Source organism: Camelus bactrianus, chromosome 25 (assembly GCF_048773025.1).
Source record: "Camelus bactrianus isolate YW-2024 breed Bactrian camel chromosome 25, ASM4877302v1, whole genome shotgun sequence".
NCBI lineage: Eukaryota > Metazoa > Chordata > Mammalia > Artiodactyla > Camelidae > Camelus > Camelus bactrianus.
This window is the reverse complement of record NC_133563.1, coordinates 11,590,986-11,601,242: the sequence shown is the minus strand read 5'-3', so window position 1 is coordinate 11,601,242 and position 10,257 is coordinate 11,590,986.

The following is a 10,257-nucleotide window of genomic DNA, read 5'->3' as shown; positions in this document are numbered from 1 at the left end:
TTAAAAATACCTTCACAGTAACATCTAGATTCATGTTTGACCGAATATCTGGGTACTGTGGCCTAGCCAGAAATTGACACAGGAAGTGAACCATCACAACCAGAATGGGTAATGGAAAAACAAAACACAAGGCTTTGTTTGTTTGCTTAGGCTGTGAGGAGTGAATGGACAGAATTTAGTCACTAGGGGAGAGAAAATAAAGGAATCAGTGATGATCGGAACTTTCCACCTGAACCAGGAAGAGCATGAAGGCACTGGTTCCTAGGGAGAGTGGCTGGAGAGACAAGGCCCCAGACAGATGTCTGGATGGAAATGTCCGCCCTGTGAACAGGCAGAAGCAAGGACCTGGGCTTAGAAGACACAGGTAAAGACAGAGAGCTGAGAGCTAGCCAGACACGCGCTTCCTGGAGAGCATCCAGGCATTTCTGTTGACTTGAGCTGCAAGTTGAAACTATGAGATCGAATGGATTTTCAGAGGCAGCCAGTGTGGAATCAGAAGAGTGAGGATCTCTGTCTGTCATGTGCGGGGCTGCAGGGTACCCTGCTGCTACTCAAAGGGCCGGGGCTGCTGCCGAGCTCATGGAGTATGTTCGGGGAAAGCTTCAGGAGCTTGGCTGCCTCCAGCAAGGTGGAGAGGCGAGTGCTGGTGGGAAGGGAGGCATTCCAGACAGAGAAAGAGCACCTGCAAGCACATGGAGACCAATGAGAGAGCTGCAGAAATCTGGATGTGCCTGGAGTATAAGGCGCTAGGGACAACGGTCACAAATGATGCAGGGAAGCCTGCCAGGGCCACATCCTTGACAGTCCCTCATGTCAGGGCTCCCACTCAGTCCTGAAGGGACAAGAGCTGTTGAAGCAAGATGTTTTCATTGGAACAAGAAGGTCCAGACTGCAGTGCAGATGCTTGACTGGAAGCATCCGGAAGCGATGGTGGGGACCCCAAGACAGGGAAGAGTCAGGGAAGAAGAATCAGAAGCAGGCTGGGGACGGTGAGGGCGGGAAGAAGAATGAGGCCCCAGAAACACGACTTTGGTGACTAGAAGGCCACTGATGCTCTTGGAGGAGCCATTTCCATTTCAGTAGAGGGGTGGGGGCAGGAACCAGAGAGGAGGAGCGGGGAGCAAGCCATGGCTACTGTGCAGTTGTGTTAAGGATGGAAACGGAGAGGGGAAGGCAGTAGTAGACAAGCAATGATTGTGGTTTTTCGAAGAACAGAGAAAATTTAGCATAGCAACCCCCTAAAGGAGATGTGATTAGGAGAAAAGGAAGACAGCTGATGAGGGTGGTCTCAGCCCTCTCAGGGAAGGAGAAGAGGGGGTCTTCTGCTCAAAGAGAGGGGAGGGAGACAGGTTGCTGGCTGGTGGAGCACAAATCTGGGTGCAGTGCTGGGAGGAGGGGGAGAGGACCCCTGGCCCCCAGAGGCCATCCCGGGGAGCCCCTGAGCATGGTTTGGGGAGCTGCCTAGCAACGTCCAAACTGGGAGAGGGAGGAAATGGCCAGTTCAGCTTAGACCCTGGGGACACCCAAGAGTGGGTGCAGTTTAAGGCTGAAGGGCTGGGATGCCAGCCAGTGAGATTCAGCTGTTGCTGCAAGATTTCCTTCCTGTACCTCCATTGAATTTAGAGAATAGAAGAGCTATGCTCAGCTGGGACTAGTAACCTGATTCAGCTCAAATGTTCCTTAATGACTTCGAGTCTGCAATTAGTGAGCTGGACTCCTTGGGAGTGTCTGTCCTCCTCAGATAAATGGCTTCAGAAGAGAGATGGTGGAGAGCACCTGATCTCTCCATCCTGATTCCAGTGCCGGGGCCTGAATTTCCTGGGCGTCTCTAGGATTTTGCACAGGTGGCCGCAAGGAACAGTCACTCACTGCCAATATGACTGTACCATCCTGGGGTCAGGAGCATCTTCCATTCTTTCTCCTGCCGTCAGGAATCTCTGTCTCACAGAGGGGATTTTCGATCTGATGAGTCATGAAGCATGGCTAATCCGAGGCTCACTTCAGACCCACGATTCATCCAGCCCAGGATTTCCTCTGGGGACCTGAGCTGGGGAGGGGGTGTTTTGTGAGGCTGCAAGGCCTGGCGTAGACAAGGTAGTCATTTTGTTCATTTAGTAGCTTTTAGCCCCTTAAAAGTTGTTGTTGTCTTTCCTGGACAACCTACTAGAGGTAACAGGTTCTACATATTGAATGAACGATCAGAGGACGCTGTCCCATGAGTCCAGTTGTGCCATCTCTGCTCTAAAACTCTCCCCTTTTAATGTCAGAGTGATAGTCCCAGGTCTGTTCTCCTGAGATCATCTGAGTGGAGTCTTTTACAATTACAGATCTTGATTGTCTCTGCTTTTTCAATACCGAAGTCTTCCAGTGTTTTATACCCGCTCCTGTACTGAAGCTGCTTCTCACCCCCCCATCCCCCAATCCCATCGATGCCTTTTTGTCCTGTCTCGGACCTTTTCTAGCTCCATTGGCTTTTTCTCCTATTCAAGTTTACTTTTCCAAGCATAACTGGGCTTGGTCCCAGGACTCCCCTCATGAAAGAGGCATGTGATTCTAGAAGCTCATGTCTGGCTGTTGAGACAGATGCCCACACAAGGCAGACTAGACGGAGGAACAGTTATGTTAAATAGAAAGGCCCGTGGGAGCCCCAGTGAGCACCCCTGAACCCTCTCAGGGGTAGAGGGTGCAGGAAGGGAGAGTCAGAGAGAAGAGGATGAGGCGGAGGTCGGCGGTTGGACAAAGTGGGAGGGGAAAAGCAGAGCCCCAGAGCGCCGGAGGTGCCCGTGTAGCCATGGTTGGTGCTTACCGAGAAATCCTCCCTTCCATTTCCCTGACTTGCTTACAGTTGAACCATGGATATGCGACTCAGCCTTGGCCAGGGAGACCCGAGGGGATGTCCATGAGGAGCTCACAGGAGAGTTTTTGTGTATACAAAGAAATAAGTTCATCTTTATTAGATGTGGCTGTGCCTCCATGACCTCTTGAAAAGCTGCCTCCATTTTTATAACACGAGTGGAGACGGAGCCCAAAGATGGGGAGCATCTGGTCCTCAGCAGCATCCGTAGCCCTTTAACAAACCTCCCTCCCCTCTGTGCCCAGAGCCCTGACGTGAGAGACAACACATATCCCAATTATTCAAGCTACTTTTTAAAAATAAATTTTACTTTTTAAAGCAGTTCTAGGTTCAGAGCAAAACTGAGCAGAAGGTACAGAGATTTCTCATATACACCCTGTCCCACACATGCACAACCTCCCCCGCTATCAACATCCCAGGGCAGAGTGAAGGATTTGTTACAATTTGTTACAATTGGTGAATCTACACTGACACATCATAACCACCCAAAGTCCATAGGTTGTCTTACCAGTCACTCTTGTTGTGTATTCAGCGGGTTTGGACGAATGTACAATGCCTCATGTCCACCATTATAGTGGATACTCAGTCATACAGAATAGTTTCACTGCCCAAAAAATCCTCTGTGCTCTGCCTATAGATCCCTCTCTCTCCCCTAACCTTTTGTAACATCTGATCTTTTTACTGTCTCCATAGTTTTGCCTTTTCCAGAATGTCATGTAGTTGAACTCATACAGTATGCATCACCTTTTCAGATTGGCTTCTTTTACTTAGTAATATGTACCTGTTTCTTCCATCTCTTTCTAAGGTCTAGCCACTTTATTAAAGTAGAGTTGACATACAGCAAACTGCACATATTTAAAATGTGTAATTAGATGAGTTTCAATGTATGTGTGTGCCTGTGACTCCATCATCACAATCAAGACAGTGAACATAGCCCTCCCCTCTGAAGTTTTCTGGTGTACCATTGAGCCCCCTCCTACTTTCCCCTCCCAACTCCAACCTATCCTTAAGCCACCACTAATCTGCTTTCTGCCACTATAGATTAGTTTGTATTTTCTAGAATTTTATAGGTTAAACCACACAGTATGTACTCCCTTTTTTCATCTTTTTTCATGCAGTGTAATTACTCTGAGATTGCTCCGTGTTGTTGCAGTTATCAATAGTTCATTCCTTTTTATTGCTGAGTAGTGTTCCATCGTATGGACATACTACACTTTGTTTATCTATAAACCTGTTGATGGACATTTGGGTTGTTTCCACTTTGGGACTATTAAAAAGAAAACTATGATGAACATTTGAATATAAGTCTTTGTACGGGCACATGCTTTGATTTCTTTTGGGAAAATACCTAAGAGTGGAATGGCTGGATCATACAGGAGGTGTATGTTTAACTTTTAAGTTTTCTGATGTGGTACCATTTTACATTCTCTCCAGCAGAGTGTGAGAGAGTTCTAGTTGCTTCATATCCTTGACAACACTTAGTATAGTCAGTCTTTTAAATTTAACCCACTCTAATATGTGTGCAGTGATGTATCATTGTAGCTTTCATTTGCATTTGTCTGGTGACTAATGATGTGGAGCATCTTTTCGTGTGCTTATTTGCCATACCTATATTTTCTTTGGTGAAATGCCCAAACCCTATCTCTAATTCATATTTAATACAACTATCTTAGTAACAGAATTTCTCTCTGTTAAAATATGTATCTTCTTTATAAAAAATAATGCACATTCATTAACCTTACTGTTCAAAGATAATTCTCTGTCCAGTTTATATATTTCAAATATTTTTCCAGTTTGTAATTTGCATGTTAATTTGACTCAGGATTTTTTTTTTATTTGCAGGTTTTTTAATACACTATCTCTTTTTGTCTTTGAAGCCATACTTATAAAATTCTACTCTCACTACAAGTTTTGTTGGGTTTTTTATGTGTCATAGTCCCATTTAAATCTCTAATCTATCTAATACTTATTTAATAAGCTATAAACTAGGAATCTGTATTAATTTCCTATAGATGCTGTTAACACATTGTCACAAACCTCATGGCTTAAAACAACACAAGTTTATTCCCTTACATCCTGGAGTTTAGAAGTCTGAAATGGATCTTACAGGGTTGTAATCAAGGTATCAACAGTTTTTTTTTTCTTTCTGGAGGCTGTAGAGAAGAATCTGTAACCTTGTTTTTTGCAGCTTTTAGAGGTTGCCCACATTCTTTGGCCAGTGTCCCCCTTGAACTTCAAAGCCAGCAATCATATCATGCCAAACACTGCTTCCATTGTCACATCTGCTTCTTTGAATCTGAGCCCCCTACCTCCCTCTTACAACCTTGTGACTACATTGGCCCCTCCTGGTTAAACCAGTATAATTTTCCAATCTCAAAATCCATAATTTAATCACACCTGTTTGCCACTGTAAAGTAGCACATTACCAGCTTCCAGGGATTAGGACATGGGCCTCTGGGGTGGGGGTGGGGCATTATTCTGTCCATTATAGGATGTACTGTTGCTTTTTATCCAATTGGCCCAATATTATGTATTAAATAAACAATCCATAGTTTCTCTCTTGATTGGAAGTGTCAGCTTCATCACATAAGAAATTTATATGAGATGTGTATTTATTTCAGAACTTTATATTTTGTTCCTCTGGTTAACAGAACACATTTTCTAGCATGCACTCCTGGTCCGCATTGCTACATGTCACAGTTCAGACTCCTTTCCATTACTCTTGAGACCTCTGAGATCCTCTTCTGCCCCTCTTCTCAGCCTCATTACCTACCATGCCTGGCAGGCCTGCTGGGCTCCAGCCACAGCCAGAGGAGTCTAGCAACATAGGGACCTGTCTGACCTGCAGGTGACACAACTGTGTAAGAGTACCACCTTCCAAAGGGACACCAAAGTGAAAATACAAGATCCACGAGATGTGTAAGATAGGACGCCAGCCACCTCACACTCTGTGAAGAATAATGAGCTATATTTTGATGCTTCAAAGTTTCAGCTCAACAAACATTTGATGAGAACAAAAGATGTACCAAACTAGTCTCTAAGGCTAAAGAAGGAATAAGCCAGCATCTTTGACTCTGAGGCATTCCCAATCTGGTGGAGAAGTCAAACATGTGAAATGAGAATTTTAGTACAGAGAGGGCTGCCATGACGGAGGCATGTTTCAGCTCACCCACCAGAGTTGCATGCTTATTTACTTTTCTTGATGTTTCCATTATGTTAGCATTTATTAAGAGCCACCATGTTATTTATTTTATCAAATAGCAGAATCTGTCAAAGTTGTAGAGTATTCTAACCAGCCTTTGACTGTAATGATACTATCATACAGTGGTCATTGGTAAAATCACTAGAAGTACCCTGAGCTCACGTTGAGAGGCTGGTATTTTCCTCCTCAGCCACAAAAGCTGCCTAGTGGCATAACACCCAGCAGCCAGGGTAGGAAATGCTATAATCAGTTTTCTAGTCATTACAGATACCTCTGCCGCTCACTGTCAAGCAAGACACTTAACAGCTCTGTGCTTCTGTTTTTCCTTTGCAATATAGCAGGGTAAACCAGGTGACCTCTAAGGTCATTTCCAGCTTTGGAATCCTATTATACCAATTCTCATTTATTGCTGGTGGGAATGCAAAATGGTACAGCTACATTGGAAGACAGTTTGACAGTTTCTTAGAAAACTAAATATACTCTTAACATACAATCCAGCAACCACTCTCCTTGGTATTTACTCAAAGGTGTTGAAAACCTAAGTCCATGCAAACACCTGCACATGGATGTTTGTAGCAGCTTAATTCATAATTGCCAAAACCTGGAAGCAACCAAGATGTCCTTCATTAGGTGAATGAATAAATAAACTGTGGCACATCCAGATAATGGAATATTCAATGCTAAAAAGAAAAGAGTTATTTAGTCATGAAAAGACATGAAGGAATCTTAAGTACATAAGACTAAGTGAAAGAAGCCACTCTGAAAAGGTTGCATATTATATAATCCCAACTATATGACATTCTGGAAAAGGCAAAACTATGGAGACAGTAAAAGATCAATGATTGTCAGGGGTTAGAGAGGAGGGAAGCACGAATAGGTGGAGCATAGAGGATTTTTAGGGCAATGAAACTATTCTGTGTGACATGGTAATGATGGACACTTTGCAGTATATCTTTGTCCAAACCCACTGAACATACAACACCAAGAGTAATTTGTAAAAGAAACTATAGACTTTGGGTGATTATGATGTATGAATGTAGGTTCATTGATTATAACAAATTTTCTACTCTGGTAGAGGATGTTGTTAGTGGGGGAGGCTGTGCATATGTGAAGGCAAGGGATATATGGGAACTCTCTGCACTATCCATTCAGTTCTGCTGCAAACCTAAAACTGTTCTAGAAAATAAAAACTATTTTTAAAAAATCTTATTATTCCATAACCCCTATTACTGAAAAATCATGAAATGTATGGCTCTGAGTGACATCAAAAGTTATAGTTATTTCCCAATATCGTTTCCCTAAACTCATAAGACTTGTGATCTTGAACCTCATTGATTCCTGAAAATATGGGTTCTGCATATGGCAGAATAATCCCCAAAATGCTTCTTAATCACAGATGGAGACAGCAGTAAACCCAATCCCACGGTATGAGCTGAGGAGACTTCGCTGTAGAAGGTCAGGACTACAGTTTGTAGCAGGTCAGACTGAGGCTGGGCAGAGACTCTGCCAGACAGCAGCTCGTGTGGGGTCAACCCCGGTATCTATCACCTCATTGCTGGTTATTCTCCAGCAAGAACCAACTTGTTCCCCAGCACTGGAAATCCACTCCAGACCTGAAGATCTGAGTTCAGTTACATAGAAGAGGAACTTTTAAAATAAATACATAAAACAGGAGAGTGGGGAAGCATTTGCCTCTTGAGATTAAAACAAAGTCTAATATGTTGTCTTCATATCATGGATCCATAAATAAAAGCGAGTCAGCTCTTTATATACTGAAGTGGAGTGATCTCCAAAAAATACTGATTGGAGAAAAAAAATGAGGAGCAGAATGATACAGCCTGTGTGCACCATTTGTATACAAAGGGGTAAAAAGAATAGACATACTATTTTTATGTATTCCACTGTCTCTGAAAAGATACACAAGGAACAAATTAACTGTGGTTGCTCTTAAGGAGGGACCTGGGTGGCTGAAGAACAAAGGTTGAGGTGAAGGACTTTTCACTGCATTCCTTTAATATAATTTGAATTTTGAATTGCATGTATGACTGTCTATTTGAAAAATAAGTAACACAAAACCTCAATATAATAATAGTCATTAACTATAAAACCATTTAATATATTATACAATTTTACAAATATATTAAAGTTTGATGTTAATTATATGAATATATATAAATAAATATGTCAATAACTTACTAGAATGTTAATATTGGAAAAATAAGTAAACAATAAAGCAGATGGAACTGCATTTGAAGCCAGTTATTAGCTGTCTGGTCTTGGACAAGTCACTAACCCTTCTGAGCCTCAGTTTTGCTCTGAGCACAGTGACGTCTATTATCGAGCAAATTAAACGAGAGGTTGGTAGTGAGCGTAAGAGCTGGCACTGCACACGCGCGGGGAGCAGGTGGCTAGGGTGTGTATCGGCTCTGGGACCCACCGTCTGGGCAAAATGGGCAGAGGACCAAAGGGTAACAGAGCAGGGCCTTCCTGGGACAAGTAAAGCGTCCCTGGGACACGACACATCCCTTCCCTGGAAAGCAGTCGTTCTGGCTCCAAAGGCAGCTTTGGCCTGAAAGCCTGAGGCGTTGGTCCCAGGGTGGGACTTAGTCCCTGGCCTCATCTTGGCCTCTTTCCTTTTGGCCATAATCAGGGTAAACACTTTGAATTTACAGGCCCCAGACGACTGCCCCGGCCGACTCCCTGATGGCTTCCTGGCTCGGGCGGGCGATTGAGAAGCCAGAAGGGCTGCCCGGGCCCCTTCCCCACGGCTGAATTTCTCCTCCTTCCCACAGTCAGGCGCTTCCTGCGGGCGCGGGGGCCGCCGGCGCCTCCCTCAGTTCTTCATTCCGAGGAAGGAGAGGGGTCATGAGTCAATTCGGGGGTCATGAGACAGGGAAGTGGTTTCTCCTTCCCCTAGCTTTGGTCGTGGGTAAAACTGAGGCACCAAAAGAGTGAGTCACAAAAGCAGGGCAGGGAGGCTGGGCTGTGGGAACTCCCCGCCCCGCTCTATCCCCGCTACCCTTTCGCCTCCTAACCTACTTTAAAAAAACAAATTCTTCTCACAGATACAGAGAATAAACTAGTGGTTACCGGTGGGATAGGTGAGAGGGGCAAGATGGGAGTGGAGGAGTGGGAGGTACAATCTATTGGGTGTAAGGCAGGCTCAAGGATGTATTGTACAACATGAGGAATATAGCCAATATTTTGTAATAACTATAAATGGAAAGTAATCTTCCAAATTGTGTAAAAATAAAAATAATAAAAATAAATAAAAATGGCGGGGGAGGGTATAGCTTAGTGGTAGAGTGCGCGCTAAGCAGGAGATCCTGGGTTCAATCCCCAGTACCTCCATTAAAATAAATAAACCTAATTGCCTCCTCCCAACAAACCAAAAAAAAACCCAAAATTCTGTAAAGGGAAATCAAAGATGACTTGTTTTTTCATCTGGTCTCTGTAGTCCCCCCCCACCTAACAGTTGTTCAATTGAAACCACAAATTGTTTATAAATAAGCAATAGGGAAATGGAAATTTCTTAATTTAATTCTTCCTTCCCTGTAGGTGTCACCGGCTCACTCAGACTGGCCTGCCTTAGTGCCTTGAAGAGAGCTAGCTTTAGAAAAAATATTACTTCAGCTCTCAAGATGGAAAAAGATCTAGCCAGGAGGCAAAGTCTGGAAAATTGCTAATAAATTGTTACTGCCTGCTATTAAAAGGACCCATTAGGTAAGGCCAGAAATAACTGATGGGAGGGACTTGAGGACTAAGGGGAGAAGTGGCCTGACGGCTCAGAATGTCCCTGGCTGGGGCAGCACGTGGCCGTTCACCTTCTTTGGCAGAACCTTGGACAGCTTCATTCACTGCCTTGAAGAGCAGTAGTTATTGATGGTGGTTATGAATAATTAAATCAAATATCATGTGGGGGAATTCAGGTATCAGAGAAATTGCCTAATTTATGTCTGTAGCATTGAAAATGTACCAAGTACCTCTCCTATGATTTTGTCTGTGATACTCTCATGGGGCAGAAATGGGGTAGGGGGTGCTGATTCCTTCTTACGAGGCTTCCCCAAGACAGGAAGGAGCCCGGGCATGCAGCTGCCTCAGCCTCCACTGTGGCTCTGCCCGCCGCAGCTGTTCCCTCCACCCTGAATTCCCAGCTCATGCATCTTGTTCCTTGAGTCTTCCCTGTCTTTCTGTATGCAGC